Source organism: Eubalaena glacialis, chromosome 12, assembly GCF_028564815.1.
Source record: "Eubalaena glacialis isolate mEubGla1 chromosome 12, mEubGla1.1.hap2.+ XY, whole genome shotgun sequence".
Lineage (NCBI taxonomy): Eukaryota > Metazoa > Chordata > Mammalia > Artiodactyla > Balaenidae > Eubalaena > Eubalaena glacialis.
The window spans coordinates 6,468,317-6,496,279 of NC_083727.1; the positions used below are offsets into that span (position 1 = coordinate 6,468,317).

Below are 27,963 nucleotides of genomic sequence, written 5' to 3' on the forward strand. Positions count from 1 at the left end.
GGTGACAATTTCAGTGAGGAACGGCTGGATCTGCTATTTCCAGCGTCTTGTGTTCTTCACCCACAGTGGGCCGTGCACTTTGTCTCTTGCAAAGAGTGGTCCCTGTGGCTTAGCAGACCTACAGACACGTCTCCAACGTGCCCTCCTGAAGACGCCATAAATCTTTTAGAGAAAATCAATGCATAACAATATATTTTAAAAATATTTGTTCCAAACTTGTGAATTCAATCTTCAGAATGCAACATGAGAAGTCCAAGAAAATATTTGTTACCTGAGTTCCTCTATTTTAAGTAGTACTTTATTTTCCTTGTACTTTAAGATCACTAATAGTGGGATAGTTTTTATAATAAATGTCTAAAGAAACATAGCTGGATGGAGGAGAAATTATTGGTTATTTTATTACCATTAGTTTTTATTATTTGCCTATATGCAAATTTATCCAGGCCCCAAATTTCTGTTTATACAATTGTCACTTCAGTTGAAGTCTTTGCACGAGTAATTAATTGGATTAGTAATTAGTAAAATAATTGGATTTGTACTTAAATTTAGATCCTTCATTGTCATTTCATTGTTGTATTGGGTATATAACTTTTCCTTTTCCCTTCCTCTTTTCCTTTCCTTTCTGAACAATTCAGTTCAAAGCCAGAGGGAATGCAAGGTAGACTTCTGTGGTGGGGAAGGAGGGGGGAGCCATGGTGGCTTAGAGCAGAGGTTCAGGTCCCAAACAGGGAGAGGAGGAACATCAGTGGCCATGGGATACCCAGGGGGTGCTTGAAGCCTGAACAGGATGACACGTGCCTCTACACAGCGTGACACCCCAGTGACAGGGTACAGGACCCCGAGTGGAGGTGGACCAGGCATCCCTGTGGGGGGTGATTGACCTAGTGCAGGATTTGAGAGCCCAACAATTTGAGAAGTGCAGTCACGAGGGGGGACAAGCTGGCATAGGAAGGCAGAGCCTGAGCAGAGTAAGCAGGGCATCCACAGAGAGGGGCGGCCTGTCAGAGGATGTCAGAGCCCAAGTGGTGTAAAGGGCTTCTGGCTGCAGAATGGGAGATTGTAACAAAGAGAAGAACTGATCAGATAAGCAGACACAGTAAGGGTAATGTTTCTCTCCATCTGAGAATGGAGTTATAAGTAGGGAAGGAAAACAAAAATAAACCTTGTAGAATTTGGATTGGAATTTGGGTTATTGGTGTGAATTCATGATTTTTAATATAAGCAGATAGATGTAGAAATAAATACAGAATTAGAATAGCGGTTAATGTATGCATGTACGTGTGTGTGTGTGTATGTGTGTGTGTGTGTGTGTGTGTATTGCACTTCTATTCCCTAGCTCAGTCTTCTGAGAGGCCCCGGAAGAAACGATGCCTAAGGGTCAACAAACGTGCATCTCAATCTTAGCCTCTAAACCCCATGTTTTTTCACTAAAAATAACCAGGGCTGCTTCCAGAACTGGGGCAGGTAAAAAAGATCTTATTGTCGAAGGCAAGGAGGTCTTCAAAGAACGGTGAGGATGCATGGGAAGGGTAAAGGAACCAACTTGTAAGGTCTCCAACTGGCCATACCTGGGACAATTTGAAGCATCATATTAATGATAGTAACCAAATGAATATAACCCATGCAATAAAATATAACCCATGAGCCTGTACTGAATAAGTTGAGAGTTTAATAAGGAATAGAAAATTCAAAATACCTCCCCATAAAATACTAATTACAAAGGACACCTTTATATTGAAGTTTGGCAGATGCTGCCTTAAACAAGTGATCCAAGTGAACTTCCTCAGTGATGGGAAAATTGGACCATGTGCCTCCTGATGGTGCAATAGGAAGAACCCAGCATCACTCCGGTGATATGCCTGCCAAAGACACATAACCGGAATCATGAAGAAATAGCAGACGGATCCAAATGACAAATATTCTATAAAATAACTGTCCTGTCACTTTCAAAAATTCCAAAGTTGTGACAGTCATGCAAAAACTAAGAAACTGTGCCAGACTAAAATATCTAAAGAGATGTGACAACGAAACGCAGTGCATGATTTTTAGCTGGCTTCTTTTAGTATAAAGGACATCATTGGGAGAGTTTAAATGAAGCCTGAGGATTAACTGATAATAATGTGACCGTGTTAATTCCTGATTTGGATGAATGGGCTGTGATTAGACAGGAGAATGTTTGTTTGTAGAAAATACACTCTAAGGATTCTGGGTATGATAGGGCATCATGTCCGCAACTTACTCTCTTTGTATTGTACTTGCTAAGTTTGAGGTGTTTCAAAAATGTATGTGTATAACACATATATTCAATTAAACATTTCAATAAAGCATTATCCTGTTGGCTGCTTTATGCCAGGAATCACAATTAAAGACATTAGAAGTGAATTTGTAAAATTAAAAATGCCCGGAGTCATTGGTGTTACCCATTCCTAGGTCCTGAAGGACTATTTCTCCAAAGAAGAACATGTTTCTGTCAAAAGTTGACTCTCAGTAAAAAGGGTTTAACTTCTTGCAGTATGCAATTTAATTAAGTTACAAAGAAATTACATGTTTCACAAAACTGGTCATGCAGAACGAAGCCCATATTTTTATAGGCTTTGGAATAATCTTAAATGCACTAGAGAAGTCAAGGTCACTAGAAATGGGTTTTCAAAAATAGAGCTCATAACCATGATGTTATATACATGACCGCCAATAGCCAGAAGGGATTCAGTGGGAACACTGGGCTGAATTTAAACAAAAGTATGGACTCAAATTTCAATTACACAAAAGTTGAAAGTGGCACAGAAAAATGTATGCTACCATCAATTCTCTTTTTTTAAGAAGGATGTGAATGTACTATTGTTCAACGCCCCCCCAAATCCAATAAGCTTTTATTAAAAATATAATACATTAAAAAGTGTGTGACATATGTGCTTTGAATCATGTATGTTTGAAAATGTGAAGTGTAGGAGAAACAAGACAAATCATGGCTTGGCTCTACTCTCAAAGAAATCCTGTCCAGTGAGAAATATAGATGCAAAATCACATTATCAAGAATTGCGGAAGATTTAAAACTAATTCCTTAAGTATTTCTCAAACAGTATTTACTGTAATATATTTGTTTGCTCTTCAGTTTTGATTATTTTAAATAAATGTTCAGGAGAGTACAGGAGAGTGCAACCAACCCCCATAATGATAACTAGATCCTTTTACATTCAGATGCACCTGCTTTTGAGGTGAAATCTGTTTGATCCAAGATAAAAGGCTCAATTATATAACTTGACCTGTGCCCTTCTAACTATGGTGTCTTTCTCAGAGCGGCGGGTGCACACAGGGCTTACCAGAAAGATGTTAAAGAGAAGAGAAATGTGCATCTGTATATCACCAATAATACACAGACACCTGCAGATTGATTCATAAATACTTGAGAAGAAAGTTCAGGAATTGCTGCCTCTGAGTTTCTTGTTCTCCATAAGGAGCAGGATGCGGGAATTACTGACAGAAGCAGGGAAGAGGAAGTTCAGCTAATAATTTGAAGATATCTTCACCTTTGCTAGTCTCTTTCTCGGTTCAAAGGCATTAGTGGGAGTGACAGGAACAGGTTATGAACCATTTACTTAGGCTATCTGGAAGGATTTAATCTCACTGGGGTCATGGAGTTGAGTATTCTCTGTGAATTGGAGCTACTGTGATAGGCCCTATCTGTAGGCCTGGCGTCCAGAGATAAGAGTTTAAGTCCAGCTGGAATTAGAAGCAGCATAATTAGCTGGAATGCTGGACTGTAAACCTTTGGGCTCGAATTGTGAAATGCCTCTGGATAGCAGTGCAGATCTCTCCGATGGAGTTTTGGCTCTGGGAGCTGAGCGTGAGACACACATTAATATCAAGGACTTCCCCAGTGTGCACAATAAGTTCAGCCCCATGTATTGCGGTGCATACTTTTCATCAATCTTGTGGTTCCTTTAGAAAGCATCTCCAGAGGCTCATTTTCCACTTCATCAGCATTCATATGTTTATTTTTTAAAAAGAAGACCAGGAAAAATGTTTGAAAAGTCAGTGATTTTTAGAAACGATGAGGTAGATTTCTGTATAACTTGTATGTGTATAGCACTTTAAAATATCAGAAATAGAAGTTAATAAAGCATGAAACAGCAGACAGACTGATAATACTATATTTTTTATTTGCATATGCCCATTTAGCTCCTAAAACTGTATCTTTCAAAAATATAGAATGTGTATGTTTATTTTATATTTATAAAATATATGTTTATTTACTATCAGGTATTATAAAACCAAAGTAATAATGCATATGTTAATAGAATGGCAGAAACTTACAATAAGGATAGGAACTTAATTATAAGCCTATATTTTTATAATAATCATATACCGTGATTGTTGCTTAATCAAAACAAAATTATTTAAACTGATAATATGTAAAATACATGACCCTTTTTTTTTCTACCCATAAAATTAAACAAAACATAGTATGCAGTATAAGTAGCAGATTCAAACATACCTGAGTTCTCTATTTCTGATCAAGGTGAATCCTTTGTCTGGCCTGTGTACTTTTAAGAAAGCAGAAAAATATAAATGTCTGCGGAGAGTTCCCAGTGCATTAAATTTGCCTTGTATTGTTCATTTTAATGAAAGAAATTCTTCAGTAAGCATTGCAAAGGATTCTAGCAAATCAATCACTTACTTAGTAGGTCCCCTAATCCTAGACTTATTCACACTGTCTACATTCTAATAATTCTAGCTTGATGGTGTTCTATGTAAGTCTAATGATTTTGATAATAACTCTTAGTTTGAGTGTTTAAAAGCCTTCGTAAGCTGAATGGAGAGCGTGAGCTTTATTAGTAAACTATCAATTCCATCTAACTGCTTCCCTTTTTTCTTTTCATTTGTCTTGTTCTAAACAGTTATGATATAAATAGCATTAAATTATGTCTTTATATTTATTATAAGTTCATCTTTAATTATGATAGCACTTTTGTTTTAATGTCATATAAATACCAACTATAGTTAGATCATGATCCCACCCATAACATTAAAAAATGTTGGTAATCACATGGCAGTAAGGTACCATATAGAAAGAAAATATAACAAAAGGAATAAAGAAGTCTTTATCAAAATGAGATGATATTTCTGGTAAGATACATATTATGAATGACATTTCAAGAGGTCCCAGAGTAACTATTAAAAGTGAAGTCATATGATTACTTAGTTGAGAAACTTGGGTTATAATAGCAGGTGTAAATAGCCAGACAGCAATAAGAGGTACACCTTGCCAAATAGGACAGAGACTGTGGCATTTACTTTTCAAGTTCACTGTGGATCATCAAATTCCATAGTAAAACTTAAGGTCTAGTGTTTTCCAAACCTCAAGCACCAGAGACAAACACATTCACATTTCTCTTGTTCTGGGTAGGAATGTCAGTCCCTGTCACGTTCTTCCTCTTTGGCTTCATACTGTATCACAAACATTGTCCCATATCACTGCAAATTTATCATAGGTCTTAAAGAGTCATAATATCCTACTGTATGTCAATGAGACATTTGGATACTTAAATTATATAGTTGTGTGAATAGACCTTTTGTGATGTCCTATATTTAGAATTGACTGGAAAAAAATTACTGGACTCTAAGATGAAAAGATAAAGAGAAAACCTGGCTTCTCTAAATTTCCTTCAAAGGGTGAAATACAGGCACAATCAGTTGGAATATATCAGAAGCAGTTACCTCCTCAGTAATACAGTCGACCATTTCAATTCTGGCTACTATTTTCCGCCACTAGGAAGACGTAGGTAACCATGCGTGGACCTTAGACTGTGAAACAGAGTCTGTAGAAGCTCCAGAATACTTCCTCCTAATGCTGATTAAGGGAGAAACATTTTTAAATGAAATGTAAACAAATTATTTCCAGAAATCAATTTCAACTGGCCAACTCTTACCTTTACTTTTCACTAATCCACTATTATTTTTTATTACACTATAGTAAAATGTGTGGCAAGTGTGTAAAGTGTTATGTGCCCTTATCTCTAGGCCTAAATTCTTCATTATTATAAATCAATCAATCAATCATAGCTATCTTACCTAACATATCTAACATACCTAACAAGATTAATAATAATCCCTTAATATTACTAAAACACAATAAGATTGTCAAAATATTGATATGTATGTTGAAGGTAAGTCATAGATACTGCATTATACACTCCAATTTTGTATATGTTTGAAATTTTTCATAAAAAACATTTTTTTCAAAAACATGTACAATTCAGTCATTTTGGAGTCACAGAGTGACAATTCAGTCACAGAGTTGTGGAGTCATCAATACCATCTAACTTCAGACCACTTTCATCACCTCAAGAAGAAAACCTATTCCCGTTAGCAGTCACTCCACATTCCCCTCCCCACTTCAATCTTCTCCCCACCCTGGCTGCAATTAATTCACTTTCTGTCCTATGAGTTGGCCTGTTTTGGACATTTCATATAAATGGAAACGTAATATGTGGTCTTTTGTAATTGCCTTCTTTCACTTAGCATAATGTTTCAAGGTTCATCTGTGCTTGTTGCATGTATCAGTTCTCCATTCCTTTTTATCGTAAAATATTCCACTGTATAGATATACTGCATTTTGTTTATCCAATTGATGCATATTTGGGTTATTTCTAACTTTTTGCTATTATACACGGTGCTGCTATGAACAACCGTGTACCAGATTTCATGTGGACATATGTTTCCCAAAGTAGCTAAACCAATTTGCATTTCTGCCAACAGTGAATGAGGGTTACGATTTATCCACATTTTTGCCAACACTCGTTATTGTTTGTTTGTTTTTAATTTTAGCCATCCTCATGGGTGAGAGGTGCTATCTCGTGGTTTTAATTTGCATTTCCCTAATGAATAATGATGTTGAGCATCTTTTCATATGCTTTTTGGCCATTTGTATATCTTCTTTGGAGAAATGTCTATTTAAGTCCTTTGTCTATGTTTTTAATTGGGTTACTTTGTTGAGTTGTAAGAGTTCTTTATATACTCTGGATATATAGCACCTTATGAGCGATGTGATTTGCAAATATTTTCTCCCATTTGGTGGGTTATCTTTTCACTTTATTGATGATGTTCTTGAAGCACAAAAGTTGAAATTCAAAGTATCTGTATTTTCTTTGCTCACTTCTCCTTTTGGTGTGATATCGAAGAAACCATTCCCAAACCCAAGGTCATAAAGATTTACTCCTACGTTTTCTTCTAAGAGTTTTACAGTTTCATCCCTTGCATGTAAGCCTCTGATCCATTTGACTTAATTTTTACATATAGTGTGAAGTAGGAGTTAAACTTTATTCTTTTGCATATGGATACCCAGCTGTCCTAGTGTCATTTGTTGAGATTATTCTTTTACCGTTGAATCATCTTGGTACTCTTGCTGAATGTTGATTGAATATTTGGTTGAATTTACCAGTGAATCCCTCTGGCCCTGGGATTTCTTTTTTGGAAGTTTTAGGACTACTAATTCAATAGCTTTAATTTTTATAGGTCTCTTCAGGTTTTTTTTTTTTTTTTTTTTTTTAATTTATGGCTGTGTTGGGTCTTCGTTTCTGTGCGAGGGCTTTCTCTAGTTGCGGCAAGCGGGGGCCACTCTTCATCGCGGTGCGCGGGCCTCTCACTATCGCGGCCTCTCTTGTTGCGGAGCACAGGCTCCAGACGCGCAGGCTCAGCAATTGTGGCTCACGGGCCTAGTTGCTCCGCGGCATGTGGGATCTTCCCAGACCAGGGCTCGAACCCGTGTTTCCTGCATTGGCAGGCAGATTCTCAACCACTGCGCCACCGGGGAAGCCCCCTCTTCAGGTTTTATATGTCTCCTTGAAGAAGTTCTGGTAGTTTATATCTTTCTGGGATTTGTCCATTTCATCTAGGTTATCTAATTTGTAAGCATAATCTTATCCACTTTTACAAATGGATTATCAGCATCCAAAATCCAATCTCTTTGTGCAAGGCATTTTCTAGGCAAATCAACAAAATAGTTTACTAAGCCAATTTAATTTTTCTTAATAAATACAATTCTTTTAATGATTAGGTGTGACAGACTGATAAAATATACAGTAGTTAACTTTAAAACTAACCATATATTATTATTTTGTAATTTTCTGAGGATTGAAAGAAACAAGTTTTTCCTAGCTCCTCATTAATTCAGGAGCTGCTGAGAGATAATGAGGTCATGGAGTAGCCCTGGATCCCACACCTTTGGTTGTCAGGATGCTTCTGGAATCCTTGGAAACTTCTTGGATATTTACCTTCTTGGAATTATAATTGGGATTCAGAATTAACTTACCCGTAGTGCCTATGTTTTTTCTTTGTCCAGCTTCTTTCTGAATTATGAGGATGTTGTTAATACTGTGGCTTTTCTAAAAGTTTCCATTGATGTAAACTTTAAGGAACAGGTTAAGGAATTTGGACCAGCACTGGAATGTATCCCACATGCCCCCAGTTTTGCTATTTCCTTCCATCTCTGTATTCTAATCCCTGTCTCTCAACCAAGAGGAATTATTAGAGCTCCAGGGTGAAGGAAGCTGGAAGTCTATGACATGCTCGCTCTTTTTGAGTTCTTAGAGTCTGGAAGTTAGTCTGTAAGCACTTTGAGGTAGACACCATGCTTCATTCAGTCACGAAGCACAGTGCCTAACACAGAGTAAGTGCTCATTTCTGAATTAAATTTAAACAAAATAAAACTCCAGCCTGCAGCTCCAAACCTATTTTCATGAAATTCAAACGTATATTTGATTTCTCCTTTTACTCCATTTTCCTTATCATAAGGGTACACATCCTCAAGTTCTTATCTCTTGTATTAAAAAAAATTTTTAGGAAAATTTCTGATGCTATTAATTTTGACAACTTAATGTAATTTTAGTCATTATGTAACAACCAGGGGCATTTCCATTTGAACCATTTTCTAGTATCATGAAATGAGGAAGTCTAGCCAAGAATAAGAAGGTAAGTAATACTTATATTAAAACAAAAATGAAACAAATCAAAACAAACAAATAAAAAATTGTCCCTTCCTTATGGATATATTTGTATTTCCCGAGCCCACCCTCGGGGGGACTTGAGCACTTGGGCATCTCTGGAATCTTAGAAAAGGAGGTTTCTCAAAGAAATAAGACTGATCAGGTAAAGCATTCAATTGGGAATCTTTATGGAATATTACTTGTTATTTACAGTTATGTTTCTTTCCTGGCATTTTCATATTTTCATCTTAATTTAGGCTTGCATTTCATTCAGGCATCCTCAATTATTCATCCATCTCATTTAACAAATGTGAATTAAGTGCATATTTTATGCCCAGCAGCCATAAATCTGAGGTTCAGACAAAAAAGGTCCCTTCTCTCTAGGAGCTTACATTCTAGCTGGAGAGACAAATTTTCTACAGTTAATACATAAATAATGATGCAGTTCAGATTAAGATAAATGCTAAATAGAAATGTTATGAAAGCGCTAGTATTCACCTAGATGTGCCTGTTGAAGTGTGCCCTCCACCTCCTCAACCATACTTCCCTCCAGGGTAGGCCAGCTCCTCCCTGAGGTGCTGATCTTTCTCCAGGGATTTAGTCTTTTTTGTTTTCTTTTTGTAATTTAATTTTAATGTTATGATGAATTACAGCTGATTTACAACGTTGTGTTTCTTTTGGATGTACAGCAGCTTGATTCAGTTACACAGAAACATCTATATATTCTTTTTCAGCTGCTTTTTCCATCGAGGTTATTACAGTGTGTGGAGTCCAGTTCCCTGTGTTATACAGTAGGTCCTTGTTGATTATCTGTTTTCTCTATGTATGTGTTGTATGCTAATTTAAACCCTTAATTTAGGCCTCCCCCCACACCATTCCCTTTTGGTAGTCGTAAGTTTTTCTTTCTAAGTCTGTGACTTTCTGATTTGTAAGTTAGTTCATTTGTATCAATTTTTAGATTCCACCTATAAGTGATATCATATGATATATACCTTTCTCTGTCTGACTTATGTCAGTATGATCTTTTTTTTTAAATATCTTTATTAGAGTATAATTGCTTTACAATGTTGTGTTAGTTTCTGCTGTACAACAAAGTGAATCAGCTATTTGTGTACATATGTCCCCATATCTCCTCCCTCTTGCGTCTCCCTCCCACCTCCCCATCCCACCCCTCTAGGTCATCGCAAAGATGGATGGAGCTGATCTCCCTGTGCTATGCATCAGCTTCCCACTAGCTATGCATTTTACATTTGGTAGTGTATATATGTCAGTGCTACTCTCTCAGGGATTTAGTCTTAATCCTCAGTGTTCGAGTTTGGTTGGTGCTGGGTTTATCTGTTGATAAAAATAGAAAAAAAAAAACTTACATTTTAAAATAATGTGTTTTGTGGTGCTGACATTGCTACTATAGTAACAGCTAATCATTTTGCTCAACCATATCTTCCTCTTTTTTTCCTCTCCATTTGTGATAAAGGTGCTACCTCAGAACACACTCGTGTGTCATGGAGCTTTGTATACTCTGAAAAAAATTATCGGTTTATTTGCTTTTTAAAAAGACTTATATCCCTAGGCGTCTCTGATTTCAAAATAGCCAGATCTGATAACATAAAGAGTCCACTTACGTACTCAGAGGCTCTGAGTTTTGAGAGGTGTCCAGTTATGAGTTATGAGTTATGAACTCATTAAAAATTTAAAATAGTTGAGTGCCAACTGGGGTAACTTCATTGTAAGCATTAGAAAGAAACACTCCCTGAAGAGCCATTGGAAAGTAGGATAATGAAAGAGTATAGTTTTTATTAAAAGAAAAGGGCATATATTAATTGTGAGTTCATTCTCTACTTGTTTGTTGTTTGACTACTAAAATTCTCAAAATAACATAAGGGCTTCAATGGAGAAATGTCCAAAGCCTTGAAAAGAAAACACTATTAATGGAACTAATTAGATGGCTAGAGCATAATGGAGATTCTATCTCATAGGCACTGTTATGTGACTTTATTTTTAAAATCTTCATCACTTCATATTCTGTTTTCATTCAATCACTTTTATTTACAATAAAATCTCTCAGTTCTGAGATCCAAAATACTTTTAAAGCATAGGTAAAATTCTGTTACAAAAATACTCTTAGACTAGGGTAGGCAGTGATGAGAGCAGTAAAATAAAGATGTAGCCTGGCCTTGAGTGATCAACCATTTATTACAATTACCTAATTGATTAAAAAAAAATGTAACCCACATGAGTGCTTATTTTATTGGAATTTGATTAGTTTAGGTTGAGAATAAATGGAAAATAGTATACCCCCCCCTCCATTGGTAAAGATATTTCACACCATTTGCCTTTTTTTTTTTTTTTTTTGATACGGACCATTTTTAAAGTCTTTATTGAATTTTGTTACAATATTGCTTCTGTTTTATGTTTTTTGGTTTTTTTGGCCGAGGGACATGTGGGATCTTATCTCCCCAACCAGGGATCGAACCCACACCCCCTGCACCTTAAGGCAAAGTCTTAACCACTGGACCACCAGGGAAGTCCCTTATACCATTTGCTTTTAACAGTTATTCATGTTTGAAACAAGATGATTATGATTGACTCCATTATCTGAATTCTCTTAGTATATTACACATTTCTTTGTCAAATATTTGGTATCTTTATGTCCTCCACTAAATTATGGGATATTTGCATGTGCTGCTGAATCTTTCTCATCTTTGATCTCTGAGCCTTTAACACAGAGCTTAACACATAGTAGATGCGTGATAAATGTTTGAATGACTGAAAAATCAAATATGTACTGCTTATTTGAAATTATATATAGAACAAAGGCTGTAAGTTAATGAAAATGAATATAATTAATAATCATACCTTGGAATCAGAGGATCTATAATATAATCATCCCTTAATTTCAACTCACTTGTTTTTGTATTTGGGGCCAATGCCTTATTCTCAGTCTCCATTTTATACGAAATAATAGTATTTAATATAAAATTATTGCAATTGCTTTATGTAGGCTTGCATTTGTTGTATAATAGGAATATCCTTTTCTCCTTTACTTCTAAAATCCCTCCATCCCTACCCCTCCCACATCCCATACACTTAGCAACTTTTGGGTCCTTACAGGTTTTTAAGGCCTCTCTCCTGTGTCGCATCTGGATTTGTCCTCTGAGATCTGTTTCCCTCTTCGCACTGGCCCACTACGTGAGGTCTGTGTGTGTGCTCACACCCGTGCATAGGAGACTGATCAACCAATCTGTTACTATAGCAATGGGTGACGATAGAATAATGTGTCCATTTGATCTCTTTTTAAAAATTGGACTCTGGAGACTGTTTTCACATTAGTGGAGTCTCATTTAGTGGTAGTTATTCCAGGCTATCCGACAGTCCAGAGATATGAATATTTTGTTCCAGGTATGCTTTTAAATATTATTATTGAGTAACCTCCTTCTGCCTTATAATTAAGCCTGTTTGATATTTTTTTTTAATATGCACTGCAGAGAAGCTGTGCTACCTGTAAGTAGAGTACAAAATACTCCACTTAGTAGCACAGCACAGGAAATTGATTAGTGTATACTTTCATTGAATATAGCATCATATAAATTACATTTTTAAAAACATAAATAACCCAGGGAGATCTCAGGTCATCTACATAGCTACTGCAACAGTCTAACACAGTTGTCACATTCTGCTCCTGAATTTATTCATTATCAAGACTTTTTGGATCTTCATATAAGTTCTATTCTTAATATCCAAATAACACTAAACAATGATACCTAAAATATAGTGGCAGGACTTTAGATACCTCTCAGATCACTTCGACGGATATTTTCCCACTACGACCATAGTTTGTAGGAGTTTTCCTACACATGAACAAATTATCTCCCACAGCACAGTTAAAAGAAACCAGTCACCTGAATCTTTGGTACCGCCCTGAACCTACACTGCAGCTTCTGCTATAGGCTTACTTTACAGATGTCAACACCACGTAGCTGCCTTTCCAGTACATGAGTAGACATACAAACAAACTTGTAAGTGGAATTTAAAGGGATTCTATGAATTGGCTTTAGATACATATTATGTTCTAAATTTGTAAAGAAAAATATTGACCTAACCATTCAAATAGTTTGGATAATATGCATATAATGCATTTGATAGCTTTGATCCCTGTGAAAAATTAAATGGATATCATTATTATCATTCTTATTACTGGAATTTCACATGCATTTCACTCATTATTGTAATTCTGTTTTATATTTTCAATTATAAGATGACTCTTAGTATCTTGGGAAAAATAACAATTTCAATAGCCATTAGTTGTTAACATTAAATCTCAAAGAAGTAAAGAAATATCAACAACTCTAATTTTAAAATGACATCAATTCATATGTAGATTACAGATCTCTGTTGCAGGTGCTTTTAGTAGGGGATGTCAGCCTTGCTTTAACTTGAAATGTAAATAGTTCTTAAGATGAAGGACTGTAATGGCACTGTGTTTTATTTCCAGCATCAAATTATTGTAATAATAAGTGGATAGTGACGATTTTTAATTCCTAAAAAGACAAGTTGCCTATGAAGAAGATTTGGTATTCAATTACTAGGCAGAAAGACATTTAGTTCATAATCTGAAGAAACTTAATGTTTCAATTTTGGGAAGTAAAAACCTTAAATACTTTAAATCGCAATATAAAGCATTGTTCTTGCTACTCTAATAATGTAGACTTTGCACAAGAGTCTAGTGGTATGGCTTGATGCAAAGAAAAATAATAACTCACACTGCAGTGTTTTAAAGGCAGAAAAACACTTTTCATATTTTTATTGTTATTGTTTTATCCTCATAACAAACTTGTGTAGATAAAGCTGATATCAATTCTTATATTACACCTAGAGAAGTCAGAGCATTGTAGAATTTAAATGACTTGCTCAAGGGCACAACTTAATATGTAAAGTAATGACTCTTGAACTCAGCTACTTTTATTCTATATACTGTATTTTTCTATTGCATTCGCTTTTAGAAACACTTGAATCACTAGATCCTAATAAACCTGTAGGATGGTGGCCATTATTCTGCACCTTTATTTGGTGCAGAGAAACTTTTGTTTCCATCAGCCTTGATAACTGGGGAAGCATCCTCGGGGAATGCAGTTGCCAAAATATTTCAGGCAGAAAAGCAAAAGGACTTAAAGATACATGTGCTTGCAATAATCAATCACAGGGAGTGGGTGAAGAATAGTTGATAAAGAAATATTTACAAGAATTTGTTTTCCAATAAACAGAACTTAAATGTTATCCTGGATCTATAAAAACATCATTCTTATTAAACATGTCCTAAGACCTCTTAATTGAAAGACACTAGAAAGTCAAAGGATTTTCTGAACAGAAAAAGTTCCAGGAAGATTGAAAATAATGCATAACTCTATGTTTCTTTGTAAGTGCACCTTCGGGTTTTCATGCTGGGGATGGCTAGAAACTCAGCTGAGAGGGGTGGGGGAGGAGGGAAGTGGTCAGAACAGAAAGGGTTTCAAGAGCCATGTTAGGAAACAGGGAGCACAGACTGTCCTGAGCATGGGGGGGGGGGGGGGTGGGCACTGGAGGCCTTTAAGCAGAAGCCAAGCAGGTTCTCGTTTTTGTTTGGAGAGATTCCTCCAGCAGGTATGTGGAGAAAGCATTTAGGGAACTGAGATGGATAGCAGGACACTAGTTATAACAAGTTATTGCAGTCATCCAAAAGAGAGTTTGAGGTGCCAAAGTAAGGTCGCGACTTTGGGTCTAGAAAGGCGGACACAGATCCAACAAATATTGAGAGGATAAGACTTGGTCAATAAGAATTTACTTTTGAGCTGGAAAATCTGCCTGTTCTGTATTGTAATTGTATTCCTATTGTTCCTGAATGCGGTTCTTGCTTTTCCAACAGATTGCCATTTCCTTGAGATCTTAGACTGTGCGTGCACATTCCCTTTTACCTTCTATTTGACCTTGTTCTAATAGAATGATGCCTCCAGAGGTTACTGTGCCTTGAACAGCTCTTTCTGCCTTACAAAAAGGGCTGAATGCTGAGCTTCAGGAACTTTACGGTAACTTTTCTATTTCCTTCATGGTCACCAGGCCATCAGCTATCAGAGCTCACAATTCCCAGTTTGCCAGCCTCTGAAGATTTCAAAGGAAAGGTTGAGTCAATCTGGCTTTGTGATTTTGTGTGAAGATAGGGTATAAAGGAGAGTTCGATTATAAATCCATCAAATCAAATCTAGCTCTATTCTTTTCTTAAGTCTTAATTTGGAAACTTGCATAATAACACTACTCTTTACACTCCATCTTTCCCAGTTGTAACTGCCCTTATTCACACAAGCACAACAGAAATCCTTTTATAGGTTTATGGGTTTTTATGCATCTATAATTATTTCTAATACATTACCAACATGAATGCCCAAGATAGCTTTCCTATGCTTAGTCATTTTGAGGTAGAAGGCTAGACCTTGCCAAATTGTCCAGAAAAGTAGCTTCATTATAAAACTTGGAAAAGTTTGACACTAATTTCTAATTAAAATATTACTGTTTTTCTTGGGCTTGGGTAAAGTGATGGCAGTTGTGATCTGAATTAGTTTGAGAAAATATTTCCTTAAACCAGAGCATAATTTGGGGCAAGAAACATGCTGTGCATTTCCCTTTGCTTTTTTTTTTTTTTTTTTTTTTAAACATCTTTATTGAAGTATAATTGCTTTACAATGGTGTGCTAGCTTCTGCTTTACAACAAAGTGAATCAGTTACACATATACATATGTTGCCATATCTCTTCCCTCTTGCATCTCCCTCCCTCCCACCCTCCCTATCCCACCCCTCTAGGTGGTCACAAAGCACCGAGCTGATCTCCCTGTGCTATGCGGCTGCTTCCTACTAGTTATCTATTTTACATTTGGTAGTGTATATATGTCCATGACACTCTCTCACCCTGTCACATCTCACCCCTCCCCCTCCCCATATCCTCAAGTCCATTCTCTAGTAGGTCTGTGTCTTTATTCCCATCTTGCCACTAGGTTCTTCATGACCTCTTTTTTTTTTTTTTCCCTTAGATTCCATATATATGTGTTAGCATACTGTATTTGTTTTTCTCTTTCTGACTTACTTCACTCTGTATGACAGACTCTAACTCCATCCACCTCATTACAAACACCTCCATTTCATTTCTTTTTATGGCTGAGTAATATTCCATTGTATATATGTGCCACATCTTCTTTATCCATTCATCCGATGATGGACACCTAGGTTGCTTCCATGTCCTGGCTATTGTAAACAGAGCTGCAATGAATATTTTGGTACATGACTCTTTCTGAATTATGGTTTTCTCAGGGTATATGCCCAGTAGTGGGATTGCTGGGTCATATGGTAGTTCTATTTTTAGTTTTTTAAGGAACCTCCATACTGTTCTCCATAGTGGCTGTATCAATTTACATTCCCACCAACAGTGCAAGAGTGTTCCCTTTTCTCCACACCCTCTCCAGCATTTATTGTTTCTAGATTTTTTGATGATGGCCATTCTGACCGGTGTGAGATGATACCTCATTGTAGTTTTGATTTGCATTTCTCTAATGATTAATGATGTTGAGCATTCTTTCATGTGTCTGTTGGCAATCTGTATCTCTTCTTTGGAGAAATGTCTATTTAGGTCTTCTGCCCATTTTTGGATTGGGTTGTTTGTTTTTTTGTTATTGAGCTGCATGAGCTGCTTGTAAATCTTGGAGATTAATCCTTTGTCAGTTGCTTCATTTGCAAATATTTTCTCCCATTCTGAGGGTTGTCTTTTGGTCTTGTTTATGGTTTCCTTTGCTGTGCAAAAGCTTTTAAGTTTCATTAGGTCCCATTTGTTTATTTGTGTTTTTATTTCCATTTCTCTAGGACCTGGGTCAAAAAGGATCTTGCTGTGACTTATGTCATACAGTGTTCTGCCTATGTTTTCCTCTAAGAGTTTGATAGTGTCTGGCCTTACACTTAGGTCTTTAATCCATTTTGAGTTTATTTTTGTGTATGGTGTTAGGGAGTGTTCTAATTTCATACTTTTACATGTACCTGTCCAATTTTCCCAGCACCACTTATTGAAGAGGCTGTCTTTTCTCCACTGTATATGCTTGCCTCCTTTATCAAAGATAAGGTGACCATATGTGCGTGGGCTTATCTCTGGGCTTTCTATCCTGTTCCATTGATCTATATTTCTGTTTTTGTGCCAGTACCAAACTGTCTTGATTACTGTAGCTTTGTAATATAGTCTGAAGTCAGGGAGCCTGATTCCTCCAGCTCCATTTTTCATTCTCAAGATTGCTTTGGCTACTCGGGGTCTTTTGTGTTTCCATACAAATTGTGAAATTTTTTGTTCTAGTTCTGTGAAAAATGCCAGTGGTAGTTTGATAGGGATTGCATTGAATCTGTAGATTGCTTTGGGTAGCAGAGTCATTTTCACAATGTTTATTCTTCCAATCCAAGAACATGGTATATCTCTCCATCTATTTGTATCATCTTTAATTTCTTTCATCAGTGTCCTATAATTTTCTGCATACAGGTCTTTTGTCTCCTTAGGTAGGTTTATTCCTAGGTATTTTATTCTTTTTGTTGCAATGGTAAACGGGAGTGTTTTCTTAATTTCACTTTCAGATTTTTCATCATTAGTATACAGGAATGCAAGAGATTTCTGTGCATTAATTTTGTATCCTGCTACTTTACCAAATTCATTGATTTCCCTTTGCTTTTGATTCCTGAACAATGTCACAATTACTTCTATGGATAAATTTCTTAATGCGGCATGTATCAAAATCAAGTATGAGCATGTCTTCGCTGGCAGACTAGTTTCAAGAAGCATAATCAGTAGTTATAAGCTAGGGAATACATTTGAACAAATCATGTGCAGGTACTGAAATCATGAGATTTAAAACTGAAAAATGAGAGAATATTGAAGCCAAGAACCTTTGATCTGTTGGCTGATGCCATGTATTTTTAAATGGAGCCAATTTGAGGTGTTAACATAAAAAACCAACAGATGTCTGAGATAGATTTCAAATTATTATAGACAAATATAGTCTTGTGAAAAAAAGAACAGATATTTTAAAGCAAGGTCTTATTTCCTTTCCTTACCATAAACTACCCTGGATTTTTCATTTTTGTTAAAAATCAGTAGTTATTGGTATATAGGGAGGTGGGGGGCTATTTCAAAGGAATGCTGAGCTACTCATCACAACTAGTTTACAAGAGGCCTTGAGCAGGTCCATCTATTTAACTTGCATTAATTCTACTCTGTCAGTAGAATGAACAGAGCACCCAGGCAGCTATCATTTGTCAAACCCATGTGGGGCAGTAGAAATCCTGGAGGGCTGCCGGAAGTGGAGCTTTGGTATGCTGGGAACGGAAACAGGGAGATACGTGATTTTTGCAGCTAGCAGGACTAGGCTTGCTTTTCAGAGAAGTGTAATGGGTTAATACCTAAGCCAGTGGAAGAATTAATTTAATGACACCCCAAACCAAACAACAGTCTGTATATGGGTCTGGCCTGCGAGGGAGGAAAAATTGGTCCTCAAGGTTTTAGAATGTCAATTAATTGGATCCCTCCCTCCTCTGCCTTTTTAACCAATAGGGAAATGGAAGTAGATCAACAGGTACCAGTATGTGCCGTGTCACTGATGAATCTAGTTTGGGGAACACAGAGCATACTTGTAGCCACAATGGTCTGCCCCCAATTTTCCCACTGGATGAAATTACATACCCCATCAAAGAAAGAACATGTGCACGACTGCATGGATGAGTGAGTGAGGGTTGTTAAGGAGAAAATGGGAGGTCCAGTTCCCCGAGCAAAGGTAAGAATGTAGGGAGATAAAAGTATTATTATTTCAAAAAAATAAGAATTAGAGGGAGGAGCTTAAAGATGGCGGAAGAGTAAGAGGTGGAGATCACCTTCCTCACCACAGATACATCAGAAATACATCTACATTTGGAACAACTCCTATAGAACACCTACTGAACACAGGCAGAAGACCTCAGACTTCCCAAAAGGCAAGAAACTCCCCACGTACCTGGGTAGGGCAAAAGAAAAAAGAAAAAACAGAGACGAAGAATAGGGACGGGACCTGCACCAGTGGGAGGGAGCCGTGAAGGAGGAAAGGTGTCCACACACTAGGAGCCCCTTCGCGGGCGGAGACTGCGGGTGGCGGAGGGGGGAAGCTTCGGAGCCACGGAGGAGAGCGCAGCCACAGGGGTGCGGAGGGCAGAGCGGAGAGATTCCCGCATGGAGGATCGGTGTCAAGCAGCACTCACCAGCCCGAGAGGCTTGTCTGCTCACCCGGCGGGGCGGGCGGGGGCTGGGAGCTGAGGCTCGGGCTTCGGAGGTCGGATCGCAGGGAGAGGACTGGGGTTGGCGGTGTCAACACAGCCTGAAGGGGTTAGCGCACCACAGCTAGCCGGGAGGGAGTCCGGGGAAAAAGTCTGGAGCTGCCGAAGAGGCAAGAGACTTTTTCTTGCCTCTTTGTTTCCTGGTGCGCGAGGAGAGGGGATTCAGAGCGCCGCCTAAACGAGCTCCAGAGACGGGCACGAGCCGCGGCTATCAGCGCGGACCCCAGAGACGGGCATGAGACGCTAAGGCTGCTGCTGCCGCCACCAAGAAGCCTGTGTGCGAGCACAGGTCACTCTCCACACCGCCCCTCCCGGGAGCCAGTGCAGCCCGCCACGGCCAGGGTCCCGTGATCCAGGGACAACTTCCCTGGGAGAACACATGGCGCGCCTCGGGCTGCTGCAACATCACGCCGGCTTCTGACACCGCAGGCTCGCCCCGCCTCCGTACCCCTCCCTCCCCCCGCCTGAGTGAGCCAGAGCCCCCGAAGCAGCTGCTCCTTTAACCCCGTCCTGTGTGAGCGAAGAACAGACACCCTCAGGCGACCTACACGCAGAGGCGGGTCCAGATCCAAAGCTGAACCCCAGGAGCTGTGCGAACAAAGAAGTGAAAGGGAAATTTCTCCCAGCAGCCTCAGGAGCAGTGGATTAAATCTCCACAGTCAACTTGATGTACCCTGCCTCTGTGGAATACCTGAACAGACAATGAATCATCCCAAATTGAGGAGGTGGAATTTGGGAGCAACGATATATATATTTCTTTCCCTTTTTCTCTTTTTGTGAGTGTGTATGTGTATGCTTCTGTGTGTGGTTTTCTCTGTATAGCTTTGCTTTTACCATTTGTGCTACGGTTCTGTCTGTCCATTTTGGGTTTTTTTTTCTTTTTTTTAGTATAGTTTTTAGCTCTTGTTATCATTGGTGGATTTGTTTTTGGTTTGGTTGCTCTCTTCTTTCTTTCTTTCTTTTCTTCTTATTTTTATTACATTTAAAAAATTTTTTTAATAATTATTTTTTATTTTAATAACTTTATTTTATTTTATTTTACTTTATTTTATTTTATCTTCTTCTTTCTTTCTTTCTTTTTTTTCTCCCTTTTATTCTGACCTGTGTGGAGGACAGGCTCTTGGTGCTCCAGCCAGGCATCAGGGCTGTGCCTCTGAGGTGGGAGAGCCAAGTTCAGGACACTGGTCCACAAGAGACCTCCCAGCTCCACGTAATATCAAACGGTGAAAATCTACCAGAGATCTCCATCTCAACACCAAGACCCACCTCCACTCAACAACCAGCAAGCTACAGTGCTGGGCACCCTATGCCAAACAACTAGCAAGACAGGAATACAACCCCATCCATTAGCAGAGAGGCTGCCTAAAATCATAATAAGGCCACAGACACCCTAAAACACACCACCAGATGTGGACCTGCCCACCAGAAAGACAAGATACAGCCTCATCCACCAGAACACAGGCACTAGTCCCCTCCACCAGGAAGCCTACACAACCCACTGAACCAACCTTAGCCACTGGGGGCAGACACCAAAAACAACAGGTACTATGAACCTGCAGCCTGCGAAAAGGAGACCCCAAACACAGTAAGTTAAGCAAAATGAGAAGACAGAGAAACACACAGCAGATGAAGGAGCAAGGCAAACACCCACCAGACCAAACAAATGAAGAGGAAATAGGCAGTCTACCTGAAAAAGAATTCGCAATAATGATAGTAAAGATGATCCAAAATCTTGGAAATAGAATGGAGAAAATACAAGAAACGTTTAACAAGGACCTAGAAGAACTAAAGAGCAAACAAACAGTGATGAACAACACAATAAATGAAATTGAAAGTTCTCTAGAAGGAATCAAGAGCAGAATAACTGAGGCAGAAGAACGGATAAGTGACCTGGAAGATAAAATAGTAGAAAAACTACTGCAGAGCAGAATAAAGAAAAAAGAATGAAAAGAATTGAGGACAGTCTCAGAGACCTCTGGGACAACATTAAATGCACCAACATTCGAATTATAGGGGTCCCAGAAGAAGAAGAGAAAAAGATAGGGATTGAGAAAATATTCGAAAAGATTATAGTTGAAAAATTCCCTAACATGGTAAAGGAAATAGTTAATCAAGTCCAGGAAGCATAGAGAGTCCTATACAGAATAAATCCAAGGAGAAACATGCCAAGACACATATTAATCAAACTATCAAAAATTAAATACAAAGAAAAAATATTAAAAGCAGCAAGGGAAAAACAACAAATAAAACACAAGGGAATCCCCATAAGGTTAACAGCTGATCTTTCAGCAGAAGCTCTGCAAGCCAGAAGGGAGTGGCAGGACATATTTAAAGTGATGAAGGAGAAAACCCTACAACCAAGATTACTCTACCCAGCAAGGATCTCATTCAGATTTGGTGGAGAAATTAAAACCTTTACAGACAAACAAAAGCTAAGAGAATTCAGCACCACCAAACCAGCTTTACAACAAATGCTAAAGGAACTTCTCTAGGCAGGAAACACAAGAGAAGGAAAAGACCTACAATAACAAACCCAAAACAATTAAGAAAACGGTAATAGGAACATACATATTGATAATTACCTTAAATGCAAATGGATTAAATGCTCCAACCAAAAGACATAGACTGGCTGAATGGATACAAAAACAAGACCTGTATATATGCTGTCTATAAGAGACCCACTGCAGACCTAGGGACACATAGAGACTGAAAGTGAGGGGATAGAAAAAGATATTCCATGCAAATGGAAATCAAAAGAAAGCTGGAGTAACAATTCTCATATCAGACAAAATAGACTCTAAAATAAAGACTATTACAAGAGGCAAAGAAGGACACTACATAATGATCAAGGGATCCATCCAAGAAGAAGTTATAACAATTGTAAATATTTATGCACCCAACATAGGAGCACCTCAATAAATAAGGCAAATACTAACAGCTATAAAAGGGGAAATCGACAGTAACACAATCATAGTAGGGTACTTTAACACCCCACTTTCACCAATGGACAGATCATCCAAAATGAAAATAAATAAGGAAACACAAGCTTAAAATGATACATTAAACAAGTTGGACTTAATTGATATTTACAGGACATTCCATCCAAAAACAACAGAATACACATTCTCCTCAAGTGCTCATGGAACATTCTCCAGGATAGATCATATCTTGGGTCACAAATCAAGCCTTGGTAAATTTAAGAAAATTGAAATTGTATCAGGTATCTTTTCCGACCACAACTCTATGAGACTAGATATCAATTACAGGAAAAAAATCTGTAAAAAATACAAACACATGGAGGCTAAACAATACACTACTAAATAACCAAGAGATCACTGAAGAAATCAAAGAGGAAATCAAAAAATATCTAGAAACAAATGATAGTGAAAACACGATGACCCAAAACCTATGGGATGCAGCAAAAGCAGTTCTAAGAGGGAAGTTTATAGCAATACAAGCCTACCTTAAGAAACAAGAAATATCTCAAATAAACAACCTAACTTTACACCTATAGCAATTAGAGAAAGAAGGAAAAAAAACCCCAAAGTTAGCAGAAGGAAAGAAATCATAAAGATCAGATCAGAAATAAATGAAAAAAGTAATGAAGGAAATGATAACACAGATAAATAAAACTAAAAGTTGGTTCTTTGAGAAGATAAACCAAATTGATAAACCATTAGCCAGACTCATCAAGAAAAAAAGGGAGAAGACTCAAATCAATAGAATTAGGAATGAAAAAGGAGAAGTAACCACTCACACTGCAAAAATACAAAGCATCATGATAGATTATTAGAAGCAACTATATGCCAATAAAATGGACAACCTGGAAGAAATGGACAAATTCTTAGAAATGCACAACCTTCCGAGACTGAACCGGGAAGAAATAGAAAATATGAACAGACCAAACACAAGCACTGAAATTGAAACTGTGATTAAAAATCTTCCAACAAACAAAAGCCCAGGACCAGATGGCTTCATAGGCGAATTCTATCAAACATTTAGAGAAGAGCTGACACCTATCCTTCTCAAACTCTTCCAAAATATAGCAGAGGGAGGAACCCTCCCAAAATCATTCTACGAGGCCACCATCACCCTGATACCAAAACCAGACAGAGATATCACAAAGAAAGAAAACTACAGGCCAATATCACTGATGAACATAGATTCAAAAATCCTCAACAAAATACTAGCAAACAGAATCCAACAGCACATTAAAAGGATCATACAGCATGATCAAGTGGGGTTTATCCCAGGAATGCAAGGATTCTTCAATATATGCAAATCAATCAATGTGATATACCATATTAACAAATTGAAGGAGAAAAACTATATGATCATCTCAATAGATGCAGAGAAAGCTTTCAACAAAATTCAACACGCATTTATGATAAAAACCCTCCAGAAAGTAGGCATAGAGGGAACTTTCCTCAACATAATAAAGGCCATGTATGACAAACCCACTGCCAACATCATCCTCAATGGTGAAAAACTGAAACCATTTCCACTAAGATCAGGAACAAGACAAGGTTGCCCACTCTCACCACTATTATTCAACATAGTTTTGGAAGTTTTAGCCACAGCAATCAGAGAAAAAAAAGAAATAAAAGGAATCCAAATCGGAAAAGAAGAAGTAAAGCTTTCAGTGTTTGTAGATGACATGGGACTATACATAGAGAATCCTAAAGATGCTACCAGAAAACTACTAGAGCTAATCAATGAATTTGGTAAAGTAGCAGGATACAAAATTAATGCACAGAAATCTCTTGCATTCCTATACACTAATGATGAAAAATCTGCAAGTGAAATTAAGAAAACACTCCCATTTACCATTGCAACAGAAAGAATAAAATATCTAGGAATAAACCTACCTAAGGAGACAAAAGACCTGTATGCAGAAAATTATAAGACACTGATGAAAGAAATTAAAGATGATACAAATAGATGGAGAGATATACCATGTTCTTGGATTGGAAGAATCAACATTGTGAAAATGACTCTACTACCCAAAGCAATCTACAGATTCAATGCAATCCCTATCAAATTACCACTGGCATTTTTCACAGAACTAGAACAAAAAATTTCACAATTTGTATGGAAACACAAAAGACCCCGAGTAGCCAAAGCACTCTTGAGAAAGAAAAATGGAGCTGGAGGAATCAGGCTCCCTGACTTCAGACTATACTACAAAGCTACAGTAATCAAGACAGTATGGTACTGGCACAAAAACAGAAATATAGATCAGTGAAACAGGATAGAAAGCCCAGAGATAAACCCATGCACATATGGTCACCTTATCTTTGATAAAGGAGGCAAGAATATACAGTGGAGAAAAGACAGCCTCTTCGTTAGTGGGTTCTGGGAAAACTGGGCAGCTACATGTAAAAGAATGAAATTAGAACACTCCCTAACACTATACACAACAATAAACTCAAAAGGGATTAAAGACCTAAATGTAAGGCCAGACACTATCAAACTCTTAGAAGAAAACATAGGCAGAACACTCTATGACATAAATCACAACAAGATCCTTTTTGTCCCAACTCCTAGAGAAATAGAAATAAAAATTTAAAAAAACAAATGAACCTAATGAAACTTAAAAGCTTTTGCACAGCAAAGGAAACCATAAACAAGACGAAAAGACAACCCTCAGAATGGGAGAAAATATTTGCAAATGAAGCAACTGACAAAGGATTAATCTCCAAAATTTACAAGCAGCTCATGCCGCTCAATATCAAAAAAACGAACAACCCAATCCAAAAATGGGCTGAAGACCTAAATAGACATTTCTCCACAGAAGATATACAGATTGCCAACAAACACATGAAAGAATGCTCAACATCATTAATCATTAGAGAAATGCAAATCAAAACTACAATGAGATATCATCTCACACCAGTCAGAATGGCCGTCATCAAAAAATCTGCAAACAATAAATGCTGGAGAGGGTGTGGAGAAAAGGGAACCCTCTTGCACTGTTGGTGGGAATGTAAATTGATACAGCCACTATGGAGAACAGTATGGAGGTTCCTTACAAAACTAGAAATAGAACTACCATATGACCCAGCAATCCCACTACTGGGCATATACCCTGAGAAAACCATAATTCAAAAAGAGTCATGTACCAAAATGTTCATTGCAGCTCTATTTACAATAACCAGGACATGGAAGCAACCTAAGTGTTCATCAACAGATGAATGGATAAAGAAGATGTGGCACATATATACAATGGAATATTACTCAGCCATAAAAAGAAACGAAATTGAGTTATTTGTAGTGAGGTGAATGGACCTAGAGTCTGTCATACAAAGTGAAGTAAGTCAGAAAGAGAAAAACAAATAACCGTATGCTAACACATATATATGGAATCTAAAAAACAAAAAGAAAAATGGTCATGAAGAACCTAGGGTCAAGATGGGAATAAAGACACAGACCTACTAGAGAATGGACTTGAGGATATGGGGAGGGGGAAGGGTAAGCTGGGACAAAGTGAGAGAGCGGCATTGACATATATACACTACCAAACGTAAAATAGATAGCTAGTGGGAAGCAGCCGCATAGCACAGGGAGATCAGCCTGGTGCTTTGTGACCACCTAGAGGGGTGGGATAGGGAGGATGGGATTGAGGGAGATGCAAGAGGGAAGAAATATGGGGACATATGTATATGTATAACTGATTCACTTTGTTATAAAGCAGAAACTAACACACCATTGTAAAGCAATTATACTCCAATAAAGATGTTTAAAAAAAATTAAGAATTAGAATGATTTATAACTAAGATCTAAGTTGCCCTTCAACAACAATCTTTCACACTTTGCCTGATGAAAGAAATAGACATTGAAAGAAAAGATTTTTAGAGAGTTGGTTTTATTAAATATTGAGCCAAAGGGGAGGAAATTGTAAAATAATAATGGAGGGGGAATTCTTACAGAAAGATGTGGGAAACTTCACAAAACTTTTGGTGTGAAGTTCGGCCAGATTGAATTAGTCCTGAGAAAGTTCAGATAACTACGAATTTAGTTTGTTTTAATCTAGAATTAAGACTTTTTCTCTCCTGTCTCATTAGGCCATGAATAAGCTACAGTTATTTTTAGAGGTGATTGAACCTGGATTGTAGCAGAGGGAGGAGGAAGGAAGGGAGAGAGAAAGAAAGGCAAAGGTAGAAGTATCTTGATATGAAAAGGCCCAGAGTAAAATTTATGGACTAGAGCAAATGTTTTCAGTTCATATTAAACTGGGCCTTGCTAAAAAAAAGGTCTTTGCCAACATACATGTCCAAGGACAAACTGACTTTTCTTTTGGCCAAGAGTCATTTTTGGTTTTGGGGAGGTCTGGGGGTTTTCTAAAAATTTATTTTTTATTAAGAAGTTCTTGCTCTTTTCAGCTCAAAAAACCCCAGGTCAGTAAAGGGCGGGAATGTCCCCTGCCCATATGCTGGCAGTCACTGAAAATGCCTGGGCATAGGATTACATGGTAGTGCCATTAGATTTACAGCACAGCTAGAAGCCCACTCATTACAAGTGTGTCTAATGCTTAATTGAGGGAGGCCCATTCAAGTTCATTGCCCTTTAGGACCCTCAAGAAGTGATTTTTTTCATAGTTTTGTCCAGTTCTTATCAAGCCACTTGCCCACTTATGTCCTCGAAACATGCATCACCTCCATTAGTGCAAAATGTATAACTTTTGTGGACTGGCCAAGACAGTAACCCCATATTGCTACATCTTCATGGGCAGTTCATTACCTTGAAGCAACAGAAAAATTAATTAAATTGTGATCTGTTAATCATTTAAACATGTCCTATATTATTTCTTCCTTTTCCTCTTTTGAAAAAAGGTGGCTGATTGAGTTCAACATCAGTTGGGGATTCAGAGTAGTATACTACACACCAAAATGTGATGTGTTATTCACCAAGCTTTATTTTTGAGAACTAAATAATAATGTTTATATGATGATGATGGTATCTGGGCATTCACTAGAAATCTAATAAACTTCTTATCTCATTTAATAAGCATAGTCCATTTCCAGTCATAATTATCAAGATGTAAAGCCAGCTGAGATAACTAAGAAGCTTTACATGATAATAAATGTTGTTATTTAAATCAATTTACATGCCTTGAATTGAAATGAGAGCTACCATCTCAACGTTAGAAGCATATTATGCTGCCTGAAACTGCCTCTAATCTGAGCTGCAGCAAATTTCTCTCCATGCAGTAGCAAGATTATTCTTAGTAAAGAGAGCTTGAACAGATGAAGATAATCATATGCTTCTCCTAAATTAAATCTGTTAAGAGTGCATAAAAGTGAATCACTGTATCTTTAAATCTTTATTTATCTCCATTGTTTCAATTCTATGAAATAGGACCAAAAAAATCACTGCTGTTTAAATCCCACTATCACTGTGATGTGCCTACAGCAAAGCTGTCAACACTTAGTAATATAATTGAAAGCATCTCGTCGTTTAGGAATAGTTTGGTAACTGGAAATCGTGAAGGAATAACCACATTGTTTGACATTTACTGCACTTAGCATAATGGCACCCTACACGAAAGGACTCTCAATAAATAATGACAGTGATTGACTTTGTCAAAACTCAGCAGAGCTGTAGTGCAGTGGACCAAGAGTTGTTT

At 37.6% G+C, this 27,963-nt stretch overlaps 1 protein-coding gene and 1 long non-coding RNA gene across 5 annotated transcripts in view; one reads left to right on the top strand and one right to left on the bottom strand.

Moving 5' to 3' along the window:
- PRKN (parkin RBR E3 ubiquitin protein ligase) overlaps positions 1 to 27,963 on the top strand; it is a 1,187,061-nt gene that overhangs the window by 505,384 nt on the left and 653,714 nt on the right. The gene's annotated exons all lie outside the window — the stretch shown is intronic.
- LOC133102287 (uncharacterized) lies at positions 1,804 to 5,763 on the bottom strand. The gene is made up of 3 exons (XR_009702893.1): positions 5,719 to 5,763; positions 4,496 to 4,544; positions 1,804 to 1,859 (listed from the first exon to the last, which is right to left on the bottom strand). It is a non-coding gene; the product is annotated as an uncharacterized LOC133102287 (long non-coding RNA).